The following is a 23456-nucleotide window of genomic DNA, read 5'->3' as shown; positions in this document are numbered from 1 at the left end:
AATGCCTACCTCATAGGAAGTATTTCTCCAATTAAAATGTGTGACTGGAAACACACTTAGTGGCATGTGTGACACACACTAGTTATGCTACCGTAGGTCGTTCTTGGAAACTGAAGCCTTGGTTTTGAGAGATCATCAAAACCAGTACAATGGTTGCCATGTTTCTCCTTGTTCAGCCTGGTGACCAACCCGGTAGAGAGAGCTCCATCCTTTCCCACAGGACCCCACCTGTGGGTACGTAGAGGGAAGCGGTTATGTCTCCCTTAAGGCACCTTTTTCTTTTCCTTTCTACTTTTGTCTTCATTAATCTTCATCCAACTGACCTTTCTAAATCTTACAGAAAACAAAACCATTTCTCCATGGATTCAGATACTACCCCAAGTTAATATTCCAACCAAGTTCTTGTTCTTCCAGGTCTCATCACCAGAAATTCCTGAGCCTAAATCTTCTCTAGTTTCTAGGATCACTCATTTTCTCATTTCTCCCTTCTCCTTTTAGTTCAGAGTCTTGTCAATTTAGTTCCTTCCCTAACCACAACTTATAGTATGGTAACACAGCAAAGTGATGGAAGTCTAGACGGTCTGGTTTTAATCCCGGGTTTTGCCACCTACTTACTGTGTGGCATTAGGCAAGCTATTCAACGTCTCTGGGCCTCAGTTTCCCCCAAAAAAGTGAACATTATGAATATTCCCTACCTCTAGGGTTGCCATTATGAGGAATAAGTGAGTTAATATTTGGTAAGCCCTTAGAATAGTACTTGTTATAGTCTAAGCACTACAGTTGTGCTTGTTAATAATAATAAATGAAATTCCAAGCGTATAACTTACTCAACTTTCTGCAATAACTTTGAAGTGTTGGTCTATCTGTTGGCTCACGTTGCAGGAAAATGAGTCGAGGCATGGGCTGAGGCATTGCTATCACTGGGTGGTGTGTTCCCAGAACTTGGAACAGCGGTGTGAAATGGGTAGTGGTTCTACTTGGAGACAGGGCAGACTGGAAAATGACACCCTGGGAAGGAGGTGTGGTGTCCATAGCTTTGGTGTTAGAGGTGCTGCCTGCTGAAGCACCACTGCCGGCCTAAGCCGTAAATGGGGTGCTGGGGTAAAGAGGAGCAGGATGGAAGATGACAGCCTGGGAAGGAGGTGTGGTGTCCATAGGTTCGGGGTCTGACGTGCTGACTACTGAGGCACCGATACCCACCAAAGGCGTAAATGGGTTGCTGGAGAAAACAGGAGCAGAATAGAAGATGACAGCATGTGAAGGAGGTGTGGTGTCCATAGGTTCGGGGTCTGACATGCTTCCTGGTGAAGCATCGATGCCCGCCGGGGCCGTAAATGGGGTGCTGGGGAAAACAGGAGCAGAATGGAAGATGACAGCGTGTGAAGGAGGTGTGGTGTCCATAGGTTCGGGGTCTGTCGTGCTTCCTGCTGAAGCACCAATGCCCGCCAGGGCCGAAAATGGGGTGCTGGGGAAAACAGGAGCAGAATGGAAGATGATAGCGTGTGAAGGAGGTGTGGTGTCCATAGGTTCGGGGTCTGACGTGCTTCCTGCTGAAGCACCGATGCCCATCAAAGCCGTAAATGGGGTGCTGGGGAAAACAGGAGCAGAATGGAAGATGACACCGTGTGAGGGAGGTGTGGTGTCCATAGGTTCGGGGTCTGATGTGCTTCCTGCTGAAGCACCGATGCCCATCAGAGCCGTAAATGGGGTGCTGGGGAAAACAGGAGCAGAATGGAAGATGACAGCGTGTGAGGGAGGTGTGGTGTCCATAGGTTCGGGGTCTGACGTGCTTCCTGCTGAAGCACCGATGCCCGCCAAAGCCGTAAATGGGGTGCTGGGGAAAACAGGAGCAGAATGGAAGATGACAGCGTATGAAGGAGGTGTGGTGTCCATAGGTTCGGGGTCTGACGTGCTTCCTGCTGAAGCACCGACGCCCGCCAAAGCCGTAAATGGGGTGCTGGGGAAAACAGGAGCAGAATGGAAGATGACAGCGTATGAAGGAGGTGTGGTGTCCATAGGTTCGGGGTCTGACGTGCTTTCTGCTGAAGCACCGATGCCCGCCAAAGCCGTAAATGGGGTGCTGGGGAAAACAGGAGCAGAATGGAAGAGGACAGCATGTGAAGGAGGTGTGGTGTCCATAGCTTCCATATTAGAGGTACTGCCTGCCTGATCTGAGAGCAGAGAGTGAAAGTGGGAGAGCCTCTTCCTAGATTCTAACTCCTCTGAATTTATAGCACTGGCTCTGCCTGGCTTTATGACATATCCATTGTACGTGTCACAGAGAAAGAGCGGGCGGGGCAGGGGGTGAGGCAGGGGTCACATGCAAGCCCAGCTGGTGGCTTAACCCCGGCCCAAAGGCAAAGGGCGGGGCCCCTTCTGGACTTTCTAGTGGCTGGGACGTCTGGATGTGGGTGGCAGGTGTTTGGCACCAGCTGGGCCACCATGCGGAGACTGTTGGGGACTGTGGAAGCCTCCTCCAGAGCTCACCCTTCCTGGGGACTGGCTCTGCAGGCCCCTCAGCCCTGCGTATGTATCTGCCAGGCCTTCCCCACCACGGGGCCCAGAGGCCAGAGCCTGCTCAGACCTGAGGGCAGGAGGCAGCCAGAGCTTACCAGGGTGTGGGCCACCTCGTCCGGAGACCTCCCCAGCTCCTCTGCGAGACCTGGAGACAGGATCGCCTTCTCCAGGGCTGCTCAGCTGCCAGCATCACCATGAGCCAGGTGGCCAAGGTTTCTGAACAGGAGATGCAGAGCCTTGATCCGACTGGATGCTGCAGCCCACGATGTCCCTTCCTGGCAGATAGGTTCTTTCTTCACTTCTTGTTTGAAATTTGTTAAAAGAACATTTAACCCTTGGCCTGTCCTTCAGGGTATATAGACGGTAGTGGCTTAGCCGGGATTCGATCCAAGCCTGTGTGATTCCAGAGCTTGTGCTCTGGACTGTGGTGCCTCCTTATCGTATATGCTTCATGTGTTACTTGTTTTTTTTTTTCTTGTAGTCCTTATGGTACTTAGCCCTAAGTGCCATACCTGTAACGAACAGCTACACGGCCCTGTAGGAGGTCTTCTTTTGTTCAACGCCTGAATTGGTCATCCACCACACTGTGTTCTAATCTCAGAAGATACAGGTCAGGGACCACCAGTTGTCAGCATGGCACCATTCCATATTTCGAATTGAGGCTTGAAGCCCGTATTTTCCCTTTGTCTAGTTTGAAGGATCCAGATATGTAAAGATGATATTGTAGATAAATCATGGGCTATCCTGAAAGAAATTCACCAGTGAATTGTTCCGTATGGATTAGAAGCCAGCTTCTCTGGCCTTCCTGGAGTATATCCAGTAAGGCGTCTCATTCATGTCTAGAAAGCAACTATATCATTTATTGCAACTTCAGCGTGGAGCGATGTATTGGTATAAAGTACGATCAACACAATTTGGTCATTGTGAGTATGACAGCTGGGTCCACTCTTTACTACACATATGTAACTCTAGGGATTCTTATGCTCAAGGGAGGAGACGTACTCTTGGCTGTCTAGGACAAGGGAAGCACGTGTTGTTATTCAGGAGCTGGAAGCTTCAGCATGACAGGTAGGAATTGAACAATCGTGGTCTATACATCACTTGACCTTGCTTAAAACTTGTTTCTTTGGCTTGCTTCATTGGAGTGTTTTCTCCCTCCTGGGCTGACATTGTCTGTTATGTATCACGCATGAGACATATAGAAGTTTCAGAACCCAAAACCATATAGATCAGTAAAAATGTATATATATATATATATATATATATATATATATATATAAATCTATTGAAACTCACACTGGGCTTAATTCATATATTCCAAAATCAGTTTGACCCTCTGCTCATGAGATTCTTTTTATGGTATTTCCCAGCAAATCTGGGCTTCCATCCCCAATAAATTTTGGGGTTGAAGGACACAAAAGCTTTTGCTCAGACCTAAATTCTGTCTGAAAAAAAGGGAAATATTATAAGCCCTTTGTAACCTCTCCAAGAGCAGAAATGATTTACAGCTGTGGCATTGAACCTTAATTCCTCGATCTCATTTGAGAAGAGTTCAGTTAGAAACAGTGTCTTGATTTTTGTTTCTTCCCTGTTTTCTTGTCTTGCTTACCAACAATCCATTGTAATTCATGAGTTAGTATGGCAGCAGGCTGAGTGTTCCCTGGAGCTCATTAAATGAAGTGTTTTTCCTAAAATGACGTTTGTCTCCTTGTTTTCAGCCCCTCTTCTTTCCTCTGCCCTTGACTATAACCAGAGCTCAGCAAAAGCTGAGTGACTTTGTGCAGACCTTACTTAGGCTCAGCCTTTTTTTCTTCATTATTTTATTCATGGCTCCTCCGTTTCATTGTTTGCCTTCTCGAAATGTGTTGAAATCTTTCTGTGGTTGATGACTTCCAAAATATCTTGGCTTTTATTGGTTGATTAATTTTGGTATTTCTACAGTTTTATTTAGATATGGTTTCAGGAGGAACAGAAAGTAAATATATTTCCTAGTCTGCCATCTTGAGCTGAAAATCCCTGTGGATTTTAGCATCCAATGTTCCCATGGGAAAACACCCAACCATGGCCTTAATAGATGTAACACTCAAGATTTCAGCTTTTCTTGAGCAATCACTAAGGATTTCATATGTGGTCATTTCTAATGGGGAAATTATAACTATCTCATGACGTTGATTTGAGGATTAAATTAGATAATGAACATGAAAATGCTTTGTAAGATTTAAAAATCTGTAAAACTGTTTTTTGTTATTATTTGATTTGTTGCTATTTCAGCTTCACTTGACAGTTGTTTATGACCTTGCCTATGTGAGAAAATGCCCTCTGGGTTATGTTTTTGAAAGCCAGAATGTATTTTTCAACAGCTCAATGGAACAGGCATCATTTGTGAAGGTTAAGGGTGAAGGGGTAAATGTTTCTTGACACCTATCACTTTACAGTGTTTTCAGGAACTAACTGACTCATGTATTCCTCTTCCAAATTTGGTTGAGGACCTCCTACCAGCCACATGCTTTACGTCAGGTGTTGGAAAGCATTTTCTGGATTTTAAAGATCTTAGGCTTTGTGGGCCATATAGAGTTTCTGTAGCTTCTCCTCCTCTTTCCTCTTCAACAAGCTTTCTAAACGTGAGAACCATTATTAGCTCACAGTCCCACAGATCCAGGCTGAGAGCCTGATTTGATTCGTGGCCATTATTTGCCAATTCCTGCTCTGCGTCTTCACTGAGGAGGGGGACCATGTTTGAGTAATCAGTTCTTTGAATCAACTGTTGGTCTTCTGGGCCTTGTCCTTGCTCTCCTACAGTCTCTAATCAGCGTGGCATCCAGAGAGATCTTGTTAAAACATAAGTCAGATCATGTCACTCAAATTTCTTCAATGGCTTCTTCACAGAAAATGCAAAGTCCTCAGAGTGCCTCCACAGACCTAGAAATCTGGGTGTCTGTTTCCTCTCTGACTGTTTCCTTCTCCTCTCCAATTTGCTCGCTCTGTTTTCCACACGCTGACATCCTTTCTGCTCCTTGGATACTCCAAGCCTACTCTTGCCTCATTGACTTTCTGCCGCAGGCCAGCCGCAGAAAGAGGATTTCACCGCCCAGGGTCAGAAGGGAAGGGGTAAGGAACTGAAGTAGCACCGACGAATGGGGTCAGAAGCCCATGGGTCAGAAGGCTGCAATGAGAAGCCTAGTCACCGCAACAAAGAATAGACCCCCGCTCGCCGAAACTAGAGAAAGCTCGCATGCAGCAATGAAGACCCAATGCAGCCAAAAATAAATAAATAAAAAATAAAGTATAGAATCTTAAAAAAAATCTATAAAGAATATTACAAGAATAGAATCACAGGCCAGTTTCTCCTTTGAACATGCATGCAAAATGTGTAAAGAGAAGCACAAACTATATCCATGGTATGTAAAACAATCATATATCAGAATCAAAGTAGCTTTATTCTTCTGGCAATGCAAGGTTGCTTTAATGTCCAAACGTGAAACTGATCCCAGGAATGAATTAGAGTGGGAGAAAAGTCATTTAAAACAGAAATCTTGGGACTTCCCTGGTGGTCCAGTGTTTAGAACATGGCGCGTTCACTGCTGGGGCCCTGGGGTCCAATCCCAGGTCAGGGAACTAAGATCCTGCAAGACATGAGGCAGGGCCCCGAAAAAAAAAAGGAAAGAAAGAAGTCTTAACCAGGAGAAGCACAAGATTGAATAAACATAACAGATAACACCTTATGAAAAGTAGGTGAAGATTATGGAATATTCTAAGATTTAAAACAAAAAGAAACTTTTAAAGATTCAAAAGGATGTGACAAATATTGTACATAGGCCAAAATAAAATGAAATAAAATATACAAATGATGGGAGCCCAAAATTCCAGATGCCCAAGTCCTGTCTCTGAAGATTCTCATTCAATGGGTTCAGGATTTCCTCCTTATTTAAAAACCTACAGGTGATTCTGGTACGATTCCCAGACACAATGTAAAGCTTCTCTTTTACAGGAAAGAATACCAGATTATTTTGTTATCTTATAGTTATACTAACAGGTTGTACTATTGACGGATAAGTCTGCTGTGAAAATGCACCCCCACTAGGGATAAAAAAGGAACTAGTAGTCTCTACTGCTACTTGGTGGCAGCACGCATGTATTGCAAGGGCAATTATTGTAGCAATCCAAATTAGTGGAACATTTTAGAATTGGAAGACGACATACAGATCATCTAGTCAAGCTTCCAACTATTATAGTTGTGAAAACTAAGGCCCATATAAATGAAATGATTTATCTCCAAAGAGCATTAGTGAAAGTATGAAATAAAAAATATCTCTGAACTTTTAATTTAGTGCTGTTTTTATTAATCTCAAGTATTAGCTTAAACTTCAGTGTGACAGATTTGGGATTGAATTCCTGCTCACGTTTACTGATTGCGTGTCTTTTAGTAAGTTACTAAAACACTTTTTTTTTAAATAGACGTATTTAATTATTTATCTTTGGCTGCCTAGGCTCTTCGTTGCTGTGCACAGGCTTTCCCTAGTTGCGGTGGGCAGGGGCTACTCTTTGTTGCAGTACGCGGGCTTCTCATTGTGGTGGCTTCTCGTTGTTGCTGAGCACGGGGTCTAGGTGCGTGGGCTTCAGTAGTTGTGGTTCACGGGCTCTAGCACACAGGCTCAGTAGTTGTGGCACATGGTCTTAGTTGCTCCGCGCCATGTGGGATCTTCCCGGACCCGGGCTCAAACGTGTGTCCCGTGCACTGGCAGGTGGATCCTTAACCAGTGCGCCAACAGGGAAGCCCTACTAATACACTTTTAACTTTGCTTTTCACGTATGTAAAATGGTGAGCCTTGACTGATATAGAATATGAGATAACCTAGCACTGTTCTTAACACATATATGTAGTTAAAACTTTTTGGCTCTCATCCCTCTTAAACAGCCTCTATCCTCTTAATAATGAATGTGTCTTTCAGCTAGCAGAGCACCCCAGAGCTGACCACATTCTGGCAAGAGATATAGGATTCTTTTTCTTACTGGGGGTTCTTTATACCTGATAGTTGAAGTGCACTTCAACATGAACAACTCTTGTTTATACTGTAGTAATGGATTTGATGGACGAATTTTAGAAAGTAATATGCAGGAATTGAGCTGCCTTACCCTCAAGAAATATAATTCGATAGTGGTGGCTAGAACGATAAACAGTGTTTGGACAGGGAGTCCATATTGGATGTGAACTTCCTGTACTCCCATTCGTCTATTAAGAATAAAGAGAATCCTTTCAAAATGTGTTTTAAAGGGCAGTTATTTCTTTCTGCCTCATTTAAGTTACCTGCAAGAAAAAGACAATCTCCTGCATCCTTGTTTAATAGGCTTTTAATATAAAGCAGATAATTTTTTGCAACATTTCCCAAACTTTTCATTATCGAATTGGCTGAGGCTTCTCAACGATTATCATTTCACAACAATATTTCCATCTTCAGCTTCTTTCAATGAATTGGCCTAATAGATGTGCCATTAAAACAGAGCTTCACTCTCAACGTATTTTTAATTTTGTATTCAAACGGTATGAAGGATTCAGGCATAACAGTGAGTGGATTTCTCATACATGCTACATGATGGATGCAACTAAGTGAAAGAAGGCTACATATTGTATGGTTCCATTTATATGAAATGTCCAGCAGTGGCAAATCCATACACACAGAAAAGATTCTACATTCGTGGTTGCCAGGGGTTTGGAAGAGAGGGAACTAGGGAATGACTCCTTAAAATGGGTGTAGGTTTCCTCTTGGTTGATGAAGATGTTTTGCAGCTCGGCAGTGGTGATAGTTGCACAACATTGTGACAGTAGTAAATTCCACTGAATGGTACAGTGAATTGTAAAATGATCCAAATGGTGAATTTTGTGTTATGTTCATTTTACTACAATAAAAAGGAGAAAGAATTCGGGAAAGACTTAGAGTTTGGGAAACTAAGGTGAACTGGTCAAGAAAAAGACAGCTCTATTGTTCAGTTTTCTCTCAGCTCTCCCAGTGCATTAATCCTCAGCAAAAAGTAGGCTGAACTTGTAGATGATAGTCATTCAACACAGTCCAGGGAAAAGTAAATAAAGTAAAACCCAACTCTTCTTCTTTAGCACATGTATGAAAGGTTAACTTGCTGCTCAGCCACGTGGACCTTCATGAAGACGTTTCACTTTAGGTGTCCTCTACTTCAGTACTTTACTCACAGCTCATTCACACATGTAGGCAACAGCATTCCTTAATTCGATGGAATCTGCAGCACTGGTTGTGATCAGTCTCATGAAAAGAAAAGGAAAGGTGGCGCGGAAGCCAAGGGAAGAGATTTTCAAGACAGAGACGTTGTTTAAGATCTAACTCGGCTTGGCGGTCACAAAGATAAGGATTGAGAAGTAGTCCCCTGGACTTGTCAACGGAGAAATCATTGGGGGCTTCAAGGAGATCAGTTTCACGAGAGTAGTGGGGCAGAAACCAGATCACAGTGTAGATGGGAGGGGAGAAATGGGGGGCAAGTCAAGAAATTGATGGCAAAGGGAAAGAAGGGAGGGGTGGATAGGAGGACAGGAGAATGGAATGGAGGAGAGCATTTCCTTGTGGCTCTTTAATATGGCTGGGAGGGGCCAAAAGAGAAGGAGAGCGTGAAGATGTAGGAAGAGGGGGTGGCATCCCGAGCCCAAGGAGGACTGGCACCTGTCTTCAGCTCCCACCAGCTGGATGGTCCCTCCCTCTAGCTTTCCACGTAGGCTGTGGAAGTTGCCCCTTGCCTCCTTGGATCAGCTGCCCTTGATTCGTTTGTCCTTTTCTTATTTCTCAGCATATCTGGGTCATACGTTATGTGAAGACAAACAAATCACCACTGATGCTTAATTTTCTTGAAAAATCCCCCAGGCAGGTACCATTTTGGAGAACTACCTATTGTGCCTCAGCAAGCCAAAGTAGCCCATTTTTGCTCTCTCATTGGGAGAGATTGCTGTTTGTTGGAGAACCTGATGAAGAGGGTGACTCGCGCTTAGGAATAACGTTGCTTGAAAAGTGCAAAAGGTGAAGTAGTTTGGCTCTGAGGGGTCTCTGAGGCCTGAGACTTCCTGAGAGATGGCAGACTCACAGCTCCCATTTCCCTCTGGCCCTGGGCTATGAGCTCATCAAATGAGATGGTAAATAAAGTCACTGACATGGTTTAAAGCATAATTTTGTTCTCTCTTGTTCACTCAGAGCAAATTGAATGAAATTTGCATACAACATATGGATGAACCATCCATACGATGGGGCTTGACCATATCCTCATGGTTCCCCTTCCCTTTTCTACATCTGGGCCCTTTAGCTCTGCAGACTTAACCCCACACCATCAGTCCACCCAGTCGGTCCACTGGACGTCTCTTCCTCTTTCGCATCTGGTCGTTGTCGTCACCTTTTTCTCCACTACCGCCTCCTGCAGTAGCTGTTAGGTCCAGAGAGGTTGGTTCACTGTGAGCAAGTAACTGTCAACTCCATGGACAGGTGGAAGTGACTTGGCAGCCGGGATGCACCCACCCTGAGTTCATTATACCAATGAGGGTCAAGGAGAATGGGGATGCAGCTGGTCTGCAGAGCCCCGGCAGTTCTGAGACACATGTTCCTGGATCCACACGTTGCTCCATACCCAGCCTTGCCTTTCTTTTTTCTCTCTCTTGACTCCATCCAGGTTTCTGCTCTCCTTGTCCCTTTGGGGAGGGAGGCCAGTACCAGTCCAGGTGTAGTCCCCCAAAGCTTCCTACTTCCAAGCGTTACGTAGGCTTGTATATCCACTTGCTTGGGTTGCCCTGGCATTGGTGCCAACAAGTTGAGTGGTTTAAGCCCTAGGCTCTCTTTTCTGGCAAGAATGTGCCTAAAAATCTCCACCTCTGGTTTGGTGGCCCCTAAAAATTCCCAGTCAGTTTTGGTGAGGGGACACTTGGTGACAGTGTTGTCTTTCGAAATGAGTAGTTCCGTTACCGACGATACTTTGCTCCCCATACATTATTTATAAGGTTTCCCTGTTTGTATGTGCAAACTATTTGTGTGTATATTTTGAGAAATACATTGTACAGGCCTCTTTTTTATTTCTTCCACACACCCTAGAGATGTCATAGAGTCAGTAAATGTGTCTAACTTTTTGAGAAATTGGAACAATCAAGACTTACCTGTATGGAATGCTGTTAACGATGTCAATTCCCGTGACAGTACCTTTCATCTGACACACTTAGGGACTGTTAACAGATTAAAAGCAGTAAAAGACGCGGATAGAGAGAATTTTCATTATCTTGTGCTCTGAAATCTTGGATTCTCGTTGGTTTGAATCGTCCTGAAAATGTATTTTTTTTTAGTAGGGACATAGAAGCCTCTAGCGGTATTCTTAATAAAGCAAGGTGAGTTATAAGCAATCATCTGATGGAGGGTAAATGTACCACAGTCCAGTTTAAGAAAAATACAATATAAAAGTCTTACCATGGAAGAAAATCTTTATATGATCTTTTGAAAAAAAAAAAAGCTTCAAGAAACATAAAGACATGACACCATATTCAGTTTAAAGTCAGTGACTTGTAAGCAAGGCAAAGCAAAGACAGTCTGATTAAGGCCGTTGCATTGTTGTGGCATTTTTTAGGTCTCACCCATTTCTGTGGCCTTTTTAGAACCTAAGCTTCTAGGGCACAGAGAACTTCATCTTGACGTAGGGCTGAGCAAATGCACGGAGCATTTCTCAATAAGTAGGCATTAAATTCTTAGTCCAGAAGGGGCCTTGAGATGCCCTCTCTTTACTCCTTGGTAGAACTGTTTTAACCATCCCCCGAAAACAGATTTTTTTTCTTTAAATCTCAAAATTCAGAGATTCCACAATCAGAAGTTACTTCTCATATTGCCTTGTGGTCTGCTGTGAGCATCTGTCGAATGGTGTGAACTGTGCGTGGTGAGCCTAGCCTACCCTTGAGGCCCACGGTTTGGGCTGCGGTGGTGCCATGCTGTGCTCAGGAGCCTTCTTTTTTGGAAGTCTGGGCTCCAGTGAGCCTTGGTCATGCTCTTTTATGGAACCTTGGGTGCTAGACCACTCTGACCCTCAGTCTCATTTGCAGGTTCTGGGGAGGATTAAATGAGCTCATGTGATATCCAGGTGACTGAGGCAGAGTCAGCTCGGGATGAATCTTTGCTTCGTTTTCATTAGCTGCGGAGAAGACGATGACAGCTTGGTGCCTCTCCAACTTTAATATGGGTATGCCTCTCTTGGGGATCTTGTTAAATGCAGGCTGGTATTCAGTAGTTCTGGGTGGGGCCTGGATTCTGTGCTTCTAACGAGCTCCTAGGTGACGGTGACGCTGAGGGCAAGGGTTTGGCACCTGTGTTTCTCCCTTTCCGGAAGAGCAGGATGTCTCCGCACCCCCACCCGAGAGGAGAATACATCCACAACGTGACTACTAGGAACCAGCTTCCCTCACAGACAAGGGACCTGTATCACTGCTCCCAACCATTCTGTCTGAGGCGCAGCAAGCCAAAACACTGAAATGCTGAGGTTTGCAGCAAAGAGGAGGTTTATTCACAGGGCAGCCAAGCGAGGACGTGACGTGACAATAGGTCTCAAATCTGCCTCCCCAAAGGCAAGGGGCTTTGGGTATCTGTGGGATAAAGAATAAAGAAGCAGGGCAGTATGAGGCATGGGGAGCGTGAGGAAAGGTGATTGGAAAAACGTGTGCTCATCATTGTTCTGAGCTGGCCTAACTAGGCTACAGGCCTCACCACATTCTCAGGCTGGAGTTTTCGTCCCTCTGATGGCAGGAGGTCAAAAGGCACTTGCCCAAGTGGAAGATCGGTGGTCCTCTCCACTCTAAACCAGCTCAGCCTAACCAGGCACAGCTGATTCCAAGTTCCTGGACAATCACGGGGCAAACATCTTATTGCTTATGCTACATGCCACTTGGAGGACGTGCAGGTGTTCAAGCTACCTTGATGAGTGAAGACGGGATTTGATTAATCATGACACCTTGTTTCACCTCCAGGCCAGCAGAAGAGAGCTGTAGGCTGAGTCTGGCTCCAGGCACCTGGAATTGGAGGCAGGTGGTTTAAAAACGGGCTCTCCCACCCTCTGTGTGATATTAGGTAGATAGACTATTGAACCTTCCTGTGCCTGTTTCTCCACAAGCAGCATGGGGACACTCAGAGTCCCTCTCTTGGGGGCTGTTATGGGGCTTCAGTGAGATATAGATGCATGCACAGGCACACGGGAGACACCCAGTGTGTGTTCCCTTCGTGCTTATTTTTATTAGGACACCAGTATTGTTAGAAGATTTCTGGTTTGGACAACAAATTAGATAGGTGGTCATTGCTATAGTTTATGCGAGAGCAATTCACATTGCCATTTGCAAAAAAGTAGTTGGTTGTCCAATGGGGATTCTAAACATCCGTTTAACATGAGCTACTGAACAGATAGTTTACACAGTAACTATTTTATTTAAAATCAATTCTCTTTGTTTTCTTAAGCAATTGTTAACCCCCAATTTCGTGAGTACTACCAAGTAAGTCACTTGAAAATCATCTAGAGCAATCTATTTCACTTAGCAAGCCTAAAGCTATAGTTCAACCATTTTATTTACTGTTCTATCACAAAAATTACTCTAAACAGCTATTCCCTGGATAAGTAATCAGCTAAAGCTAGTTTGACTGACCAAATCGATTTACTGAGTTAATAAGCCAGTTGTTTTAGAATAGGTCGAATGCATATTTCTCATCCATTCTGCATTAAACTGTTTCCCATTCGTACATACCCACATTCCTACTTCTGTGCTGTAGGGCTTAGCTGAACTACACCTGCCTTCAGTGAAACTTTTCTCTCCTGCACAATTGGAGATAATTTTAGTCTCCTCGTGACTCCCACGGGGTTACCTCTGTTGTGACACTTGACTATTTGGTGGCATATTTTATTTGAAAAAGCCTTCCGTTACTCCGGGCACGTCAAACAGTAAATGCTTTCTCTTCGTAAACCTGCATGACAGTTTTCTGAACTCTTCTGCTCTGGGCAAGATTCATCAGTACACCAGGCAAACATAGTGAAAGAGGAGACAGTACTTGTGTTGTATTCAATTGGGTCTTGATACCTAAGTGTGACTCTTAACCAAGGATTATGCAGTAGTTAAGGACACAGATTAAAGTTGTTTAGGGTGTGTCCTAAAGTGTCAGTGGCAGAATTTAAGTCTCTACTCTGGAAATTGTAGACCTGAGACAAACTACTTCCCTAAACGTCATTTCCTACATCTGAGAAAGATAATAGTATCTACCTTGTAGTAGACTGAATAATACCATTGCCCCCAAATGTCCACATTCTACTCTCCAGAACCTGTGAATGTCACCTTAAATGGCAGAAGGCACTTTGCCAGTGGGATGAAAGTAATGGTTCTCAGATGGGAAGATTCTCCTGGACTACCTGGATGGGCCCAAATATAACCACTGGTGTTCTCGTAAGAGAGAGGCAGAGGGAATTTATACTCCAAAGAGAATGTGATGACGAAGTTGGGGTTGCATTGATGTGGCCAGAAGTGAAGGAATGCTGGCGAGGAAACAGATTCTCACTTAGAGCCTCTAGAAGGAGGATGGATGGCCCTGTCGACTTCTGGTTTCAGCCCAGGGAAACTGGTTTTGGACCTCTGTCTTCCAGAACCATAAGAAAATAAGTGTGTTTTGTTAGAAGCAAGCACATTTGTAGTCATTTGTTACAACAACCATAGGGAACTAATGCCTACCTCATAGGAAGTATTTCTCCAATTAAAATGTGTGACTGGAAACACACTTAGTGGCATGTGTGACACACACTAGTTATGCTACCGTAGGTCGTTCTTGGAAACTGAAGCCTTGGTTTTGAGAGATCATCAAAACCAGTACAATGGTTGCCATGTTTCTCCTTGTTCAGCCTGGTGACCAACCCGGTAGAGAGAGCTCCATCCTTTCCCACAGGACCCCACCTGTGGGTACGTAGAGGGAAGCGGTTATGTCTCCCTTAAGGCACCTTTTTCTTTTCCTTTCTACTTTTGTCTTCATTAATCTTCATCCAACTGACCTTTCTAAATCTTACAGAAAACAAAACCATTTCTCCATGGATTCAGATACTACCCCAAGTTAATATTCCAACCAAGTTCTTGTTCTTCCAGGTCTCATCACCAGAAATTCCTGAGCCTAAATCTTCTCTAGTTTCTAGGATCACTCATTTTCTCATTTCTCCCTTCTCCTTTTAGTTCAGAGTCTTGTCAATTTAGTTCCTTCCCTAACCACAACTTATAGTATGGTAACACAGCAAAGTGATGGAAGTCTAGACGGTCTGGTTTTAATCCCGGGTTTTGCCACCTACTTACTGTGTGGCATTAGGCAAGCTATTCAACGTCTCTGGGCCTCAGTTTCCCCCAAAAAAGTGAACATTATGAATATTCCCTACCTCTAGGGTTGCCATTATGAGGAATAAGTGAGTTAATATTTGGTAAGCCCTTAGAATAGTACTTGTTATAGTCTAAGCACTACAGTTGTGCTTGTTAATAATAATAAATGAAATTCCAAGCGTATAACTTACTCAACTTTCTGCAATAACTTTGAAGTGTTGGTCTATCTGTTGGCTCACGTTGCAGGAAAATGAGTCGAGGCATGGGCTGAGGCATTGCTATCACTGGGTGGTGTGTTCCCAGAACTTGGAACAGCGGTGTGAAATGGGTAGTGGTTCTACTTGGAGACAGGGCAGACTGGAAAATGACACCCTGGGAAGGAGGTGTGGTGTCCATAGCTTTGGTGTTAGAGGTGCTGCCTGCTGAAGCACCACTGCCGGCCTAAGCCGTAAATGGGGTGCTGGGGTAAAGAGGAGCAGGATGGAAGATGACAGCCTGGGAAGGAGGTGTGGTGTCCATAGGTTCGGGGTCTGACGTGCTGACTACTGAGGCATCGATACCCACCAAAGGCGTAAATGGGTTGCTGGAGAAAACAGGAGCAGAATAGAAGATGACAGCATGTGAAGGAGGTGTGGTGTCCATAGGTTCGGGGTCTGACATGCTTCCTGGTGAAGCATCGATGCCCGCCGGGGCCGTAAATGGGGTGCTGGGGAAAACAGGAGCAGAATGGAAGATGACAGCGTGTGAAGGAGGTGTGGTGTCCATAGGTTCGGGGTCTGTCGTGCTTCCTGCTGAAGCACCAATGCCCGCCAGGGCCGAAAATGGGGTGCTGGGGAAAACAGGAGCAGAATGGAAGATGATAGCGTGTGAAGGAGGTGTGGTGTCCATAGGTTCGGGGTCTGACGTGCTTCCTGCTGAAGCACCGATGCCCATCAAAGCCGTAAATGGGGTGCTGGGGAAAACAGGAGCAGAATGGAAGATGACAGCGTGTGAGGGAGGTGTGGTGTCCATAGGTTCGGGGTCTGATGTGCTTCCTGCTGAAGCACCGATGCCCATCAGAGCCGTAAATGGGGTGCTGGGGAAAACAGGAGCAGAATGGAAGATGACAGCGTGTGAGGGAGGTGTGGTGTCCATAGGTTCGGGGTCTGACGTGCTTCCTGCTGAAGCACCGATGCCCGCCAAAGCCGTAAATGGGGTGCTGGGGAAAACAGGAGCAGAATGGAAGATGACAGCGTATGAAGGAGGTGTGGTGTCCATAGGTTCGGGGTCTGACGTGCTTCCTGCTGAAGCACCGACGCCCGCCAAAGCCGTAAATGGGGTGCTGGGGAAAACAGGAGCAGAATGGAAGATGACAGCGTATGAAGGAGGTGTGGTGTCCATAGGTTCGGGGTCTGACGTGCTTTCTGCTGAAGCACCGATGCCCGCCAAAGCCGTAAATGGGGTGCTGGGGAAAACAGGAGCAGAATGGAAGAGGACAGCATGTGAAGGAGGTGTGGTGTCCATAGCTTCCATATTAGAGGTACTGCCTGCCTGATCTGAGAGCAGAGAGTGAAAGTGGGAGAGCCTCTTCCTAGATTCTAACTCCTCTGAATTTATAGCACTGGCTCTGCCTGGCTTTATGACATATCCATTGTACGTGTCACAGAGAAAGAGCGGGCGGGGCAGGGGGTGAGGCAGGGGTCACATGCAAGCCCAGCTGGTGGCTTAACCCCGGCCCAAAGGCAAAGGGCGGGGCCCCTTCTGGACTTTCTAGTGGCTGGGACGTCTGGATGTGGGTGGCAGGTGTTTGGCACCAGCTGGGCCACCATGCGGAGACTGTTGGGGACTGTGGAAGCCTCCTCCAGAGCTCACCCTTCCTGGGGACTGGCTCTGCAGGCCCCTCAGCCCTGCGTATGTATCTGCCAGGCCTTCCCCACCACGGGGCCCAGAGGCCAGAGCCTGCTCAGACCTGAGGGCAGGAGGCAGCCAGAGCTTACCAGGGTGTGGGCCACCTCGTCCGGAGACCTCCCCAGCTCCTCTGCGAGACCTGGAGACAGGATCGCCTTCTCCAGGGCTGCTCAGCTGCCAGCATCACCATGAGCCAGGTGGCCAAGGTTTCTGAACAGGAGATGCAGAGCCTTGATCCGACTGGATGCTGCAGCCCACGATGTCCCTTCCTGGCAGATAGGTTCTTTCTTCACTTCTTGTTTGAAATTTGGTAAAAGAACATTTAACCCTTGGCCTGTCCTTCAGGGTATATAGACGGTAGTGGCTTAGCCGGGATTCGATCCAAGCCTGTGTGATTCCAGAGCTTGTGCTCTGGACTGTGGTGCCTCCTTATCGTATATGCTTCATGTGTTACTTGTTTTTTTTTTTCTTGTAGTCCTTATGGTACTTAGCCCTAAGTGCCATACCTGTAACGAACAGCTACACTGCCCTGTAGGAGGTCTTCTTTTGTTCAACGCCTGAATTGGTCATCCACCACACTGTGTTCTAATCTCAGAAGATACAGGTCAGGGACCACCAGTTGTCAGCATGGCACCATTCCATATTTCGAATTGAGGCTTGAAGCCCGTATTTTCCCTTTGTCTAGTTTGAAGGATCCAGATATGTAAAGATGATATTCTAGATAAATCATGGGCTATCCTGAAAGAAATTCACCAGTGAATTGTTCCGTATGGATTAGAAGCCAGCTTCTCTGGCCTTCCTGGAGTATATCCAGTAAGGCGTCTCATTCATGTCTAGAAAGCAACTATATCATTTATTGCAACTTCAGCGTGGAGCGATGTATTGGTATAAAGTACGATCAACACAATTTGGTCATTGTGAGTATGACAGCTGGGTCCACTCTTTACTACACATATGTAACTCTAGGGATTCTTATGCCCAAGGGAGGAGACGTACTCTTGGCTGTCTAGGACAAGGGAAGCACGTGTTGTTATTCAGGAGCTGGAAGCTTCAGCATGACAGGTAGGAATTGAACAATCGTGGTCTATACATCACTTGACCTTGCTTAAAACTTGTTTCTTTGGCTTGCTTCATTGGAGTGTTTTCTCCCTCCTGGGCTGACATTGTCTGTTATGTATCACGCATGAGACATATAGAAGTTTCAGAACCCAAAACCATATAGATCAGTAAAAATGTATATATATATATATATATATATATATATATATAAATCTATTGAAACTCACACTGGGCTTAATTCATATATTCCAAAATCAGTTTGACCCTCTGCTCATGAGATTCTTTTTATGGTATTTCCCAGCAAATCTGGGCTTCCATCCCCAATAAATTTTGGGGTTGAAGGACACAAAAGCTTTTGCTCAGACCTAAATTCTGTCTGAAAAAAAGGGAAATATTATAAGCCCTTTGTAACCTCTCCAAGAGCAGAAATGATTTACAGCTGTGGCATTGAACCATAATTCCTCGATCTCATTTGAGAAGAGTTCAGTTAGAAACAGTGTCTTGATTTTTGTTTCTTCCCTGTTTTCTTGTCTTGCTTACCAACAATCCATTGTAATTCATGAGTTAGTATGGCAGCAGGCTGAGTGTTCCCTGGAGCTCATTAAATGAAGTGTTTTTCCTAAAATGACGTTTGTCTCCTTGTTTTCAGCCCCTCTTCTTTCCTCTGCCCTTGACTATAACCAGAGCTCAGCAAAAGCTGAGTGACTTTGTGCAGACCTTACTTAGGCTCAGCCTTTTTTTCTTCATTATTTTATTCATGGCTCCTCCGTTTCATTGTTTGCCTTCTCGAAATGTGTTGAAATCTTTCTGTGGTTGATGACTTCCAAAATATCTTGGCTTTTATTGGTTGATTAATTTTGGTATTTCTACAGTTTTATTTAGATATGGTTTCAGGAGGAACAGAAAGTAAATATATTTCCTAGTCTGCCATCTTGAGCTGAAAATCCCTGTGGATTTTAGCATCCAATGTTCCCATGGGAAAACACCCAACCATGGCCTTAATAGATGTAACACTCAAGATTTCAGCTTTTCTTGAGCAATCACTAAGGATTTCATATGTGGTCATTTCTAATGGGGAAATTATAACTATCTCATGACGTTGATTTGAGGATTAAATTAGATAATGAACATGAAAATGCTTTGTAAGATTTAAAAATCTGTAAAACTGTTTTTTGTTATTATTTGATTTGTTGCTATTTCAGCTTCACTTGACAGTTGTTTATGACCTTGCCTATGTGAGAAAATGCCCTCTGGGTTATGTTTTTGAAAGCCAGAATGTATTTTTCAACAGCTCAATGGAACAGGCATCATTTGTGAAGGTTAAGGGTGAAGGGGTAAATGTTTCTTGACACCTATCACTTTACAGTGTTTTCAGGAACTAACTGACTCATGTATTCCTCTTCCAAATTTGGTTGAGGACCTCCTACCAGCCACATGGTTTACGTCAGGTGTTGGAAAGCATTTTCTGGATTTTAAAGATCTTAGGCTTTGTGGGCCATATAGAGTTTCTGTAGCTTCTCCTCCTCTTTCCTCTTCAACAAGCTTTCTAAACGTGAGAACCATTATTAGCTCACAGTCCCACAGATCCAGGCTGAGAGCCTGATTTGATTCGTGGCCATTATTTGCCAATTCCTGCTCTGCGTCTTCACTGAGGAGGGGGACCATGTTTGAGTAATCAGTTCTTTGAATCAACTGTTGGTCTTCTGGGCCTTGTCCTTGCTCTCCTACAGTCTCTAATCAGCGTGGCATCCAGAGAGATCTTGTTAAAACATAAGTCAGATCATGTCACTCAAATTTCTTCAATGGCTTCTTCACAGAAAATGCAAAGTCCTCAGAGTGCCTCCACAGACCTAGAAATCTGGGTGTCTGTTTCCTCTCTGACTGTTTCCTTCTCCTCTCCAATTTGCTCGCTCTGTTTTCCACACGCTGACATCCTTTCTGCTCCTTGGATACTCCAAGCCTACTCTTGCCTCATTGACTTTCTGCCGCAGGCCAGCCGCAGAAAGAGGATTTCACCGCCCAGGGTCAGAAGGGAAGGGGTAAGGAACTGAAGTAGCACCGATGAATGGGGTCAGAAGCCCATGGGTCAGAAGGCTGCAATGAGAAGCCTAGTCACCGCAACAAAGAATAGACCCCCGCTCGCCGAAACTAGAGAAAGCTCGCATGCAGCAATGAAGACCCAATGCAGCCAAAAATAAATAAATAAAAAATAAAGTATAGAATCTTAAAAAAAATCTATAAAGAATATTACAAGAATAGAATCACAGGCCAGTTTCTCCTTTGAACATGCATGCAAAATGTGTAAAGAGAAGCACAAACTATATCCATGGTATGTAAAACAATCATATATCAGAATCAAAGTAGCTTTATTCTTCTGGCAATGCAAGGTTGCTTTAATGTCCAAACGTGAAACTGATCCCAGGAATGAATTAGAGTGGGAGAAAAGTCATTTAAAACAGAAATCTTGGGACTTCCCTGGTGGTCCAGTGTTTAGAACATGGCGTGTTCACTGCTGGGGCCCTGGGGTCCAATCCCAGGTCAGGGAACTAAGATCCTGCAAGACATGAGGCAGGGCCCCGAAAAAAAAAAGGAAAGAAAGAAGTCTTAACCAGGAGAAGCACAAGATTGAATAAACATAACAGATAACACCTTATGAAAAGTAGGTGAAGATTATGGAATATTCTAAGATTTAAAACAAAAAGAAACTTTTAAAGATTCAAAAGGATGTGACAAATATTGTACATAGGCCAAAATAAAATGAAATAAAATATACAAATGATGGGAGCCCAAAATTCCAGATGCCCAAGTCCTGTCTCTGAAGATTCTCATTCAATGGGTTCAGGATTTCCTCCTTATTGAAAAACCTACAGGTGATTCTGGTACGATTCCCAGACACAATGTAAAGCTTCTCTTTTACAGGAAAGAATACCAGATTATTTTGTTATCTTATAGTTATACTAACAGGTTGTACTATTGACGGATAAGTCTGCTGTGAAAATGCACCCCCACTAGGGATAAAAAAGGAACTAGTAGTCTCTACTGCTACTTGGTGGCAGCACGCATGTATTGCAAGGGCAATTATTGTAGCAATCCAAATTAGTGGAACATTTTAGAATTGGAAGACGACATACAGATCATCTAGTCAAGCTTCCAACTATTATAGTTGTGAAAACTAAGGCCCATATAAATGAAATGATTTATCTCCAAAGAGCATTAGTGAAAGTATGAAATAAAAAATATCTCTGAACTTTTAATTTAGTGCTGTTTTTATTAATCTCAAGTATTAGCTTAAACTTCAGTGTGACAGATTTGGGATTGAATTCCTGCTCACGTTTACTGATTGCGTGTCTTTTAGTAAGTTACTAAAACACTTTTTTTTTAAATAGACGTATTTAATTATTTATCTTTGGCTGCCTAGGCTCTTCGTTGCTGTGCACAGGCTTTCCCTAGTTGCGGTGGGCAGGGGCTACTCTTTGTTGCAGTACGCGGGCTTCTCATTGTGGTGGCTTCTCGTTGTTGCTGAGCACGGGGTCTAGGTGCGTGGGCTTCAGTAGTTGTGGTTCACGGGCTCTAGCACGCAGGCTCAGTAGTTGTGGCACATGGTCTTAGTTGCTCCGCGCCATGTGGGATCTTCCCGGACCCGGGCTCAAACGTGTGTCCCGTGCACTGGCAGGTGGATCCTTAACCAGTGCGCCAACAGGGAAGCCCTACTAATACACTTTTAACTTTGCTTTTCACGTATGTAAAATGGTGAGCCTTGACTGATATAGAATATGAGATAACCTAGCACTGTTCTTAACACATATATGTAGTTAAAACTTTTTGGCTCTCATCCCTCTTAAACAGCCTCTATCCTCTTAATAATGAATGTGTCTTTCAGCTAGCAGAGCACCCCAGAGCTGACCACATTCTGGCAAGAGATATAGGATTCTTTTTCTTACTGGGGGTTCTTTATACCTGATAGTTGAAGTGCACTTCAACATGAACAACTCTTGTTTATACTGTAGTAATGGATTTGATGGACGAATTTTAGAAAGTAATATGCAGGAATTGAGCTGCCTTACCCTCAAGAAATATAATTCGATAGTGGTGGCTAGAACGATAAACAGTGTTTGGACAGGGAGTCCATATTGGATGTGAACTTCCTGTACTCCCATTCGTCTATTAAGAATAAAGAGAATCCTTTCAAAATGTGTTTTAAAGGGCAGTTATTTCTTTCTGCCTCATTTAAGTTACCTGCAAGAAAAAGACAATCTCCTGCATCCTTGTTTAATAGGCTTTTAATATAAAGCAGATAATTTTTTGCAACATTTCCCAAACTTTTCATTATCGAATTGGCTGAGGCTTCTCAACGATTATCATTTCACAACAATATTTCCATCTTCAGCTTCTTTCAATGAATTGGCCTAATAGATGTGCCATTAAAACAGAGCTTCACTCTCAACGTATTTTTAATTTTGTATTCAAACGGTATGAAGGATTCAGCCATAACAGTGAGTGGATTTCTCATACATGCTACATGATGGATGCAACTAAGTGAAAGAAGGCTACATATTGTATGGTTCCATTTATATGAAATGTCCAGCAGTGGCAAATCCATACACACAGAAAAGATTCTACATTCGTGGTTGCCAGGGGTTTGGAAGAGAGGGAACTAGGGAATGACTCCTTAAAATGGGTGTAGGTTTCCTCTTGGTTGATGAAGATGTTTTGCAGCTCGGCAGTGGTGATAGTTGCACAACATTGTGACAGTAGTAAATTCCACTGAATGGTACAGTGAATTGTAAAATGATCCAAATGGTGAATTTTGTGTTATGTTCATTTTACTACAATAAAAAGGAGAAAGAATTCGGGAAAGACTTAGAGTTTGGGAAACTAAGGTGAACTGGTCAAGAAAAAGACAGCTCTATTGTTCAGTTTTCTCTCAGCTCTCCCAGTGCATTAATCCTCAGCAAAAAGTAGGCTGAACTTGTAGATGATAGTCATTCAACACAGTCCAGGGAAAAGTAAATAAAGTAAAACCCAACTCTTCTTCTTTAGCACATGTATGAAAAGTTAACTTGCTGCTCAGCCACGTGGACCTTCATGAAGACGTTTCACTTTAGGTGTCCTCTACTTCAGTACTTTACTCACAGCTCATTCACACATGTAGGCAACAGCATTCCTTAATTCGATGGAATCTGCAGCACTGGTTGTGATCAGTCTCATGAAAAGAAAAGGAAAGGTGGCGCGGAAGCCAAGGGAAGAGATTTTCAAGACAGAGACGTTGTTTAAGATCTAACTCGGCTTGGCGGTCACAAAGATAAGGATTGAGAAGTAGTCCCCTGGACTTGTCAACGGAGAAATCATTGGGGGCTTCAAGGAGATCAGTTTCACGAGAGTAGTGGGGCAGAAACCAGATCACAGTGTAGATGGGAGGGGAGAAATGGGGGGCAAGTCAAGAAATTGATGGCAAAGGGAAAGAAGGGAGGGGTGGATAGGAGGACAGGAGAATGGAATGGAGGAGAGCATTTCCTTGTGGCTCTTTAATATGGCTGGGAGGGGCCAAAAGAGAAGGAGAGCGTGAAGATGTAGGAAGAGGGGGTGGCATCCCGAGCCCAAGGAGGACTGGCACCTGTCTTCAGCTCCCACC

General features: G+C 44.3%; 1 long non-coding RNA gene across 1 annotated transcript in view; it reads right to left on the bottom strand.

Moving 5' to 3' along the window:
* Positions 1–251: 251 nt before the first annotated feature.
* LOC125960643 (uncharacterized) overlaps positions 252–23456 on the bottom strand; it is a 43060-nt gene continuing 19855 nt past the window's right edge. Inside the window, exons 3-4 of the long non-coding RNA XR_007470510.1 lie at positions 14535–14643; positions 252–401 (exon numbers count right to left, since the gene is read on the bottom strand). This is a non-coding gene — a long non-coding RNA (uncharacterized LOC125960643). The remainder of the gene's footprint in view (positions 402–14534; positions 14644–23456) is intronic.

This window comes from Orcinus orca, chromosome 12 (genome assembly GCF_937001465.1).
Source record: "Orcinus orca chromosome 12, mOrcOrc1.1, whole genome shotgun sequence".
In the NCBI taxonomy this organism is placed as follows: Eukaryota; Metazoa; Chordata; class Mammalia; order Artiodactyla; family Delphinidae; genus Orcinus; species Orcinus orca.
The sequence above is the reverse complement of the archived record's forward strand: the minus strand, read 5'-3'. Positions and strand labels throughout refer to the sequence as shown.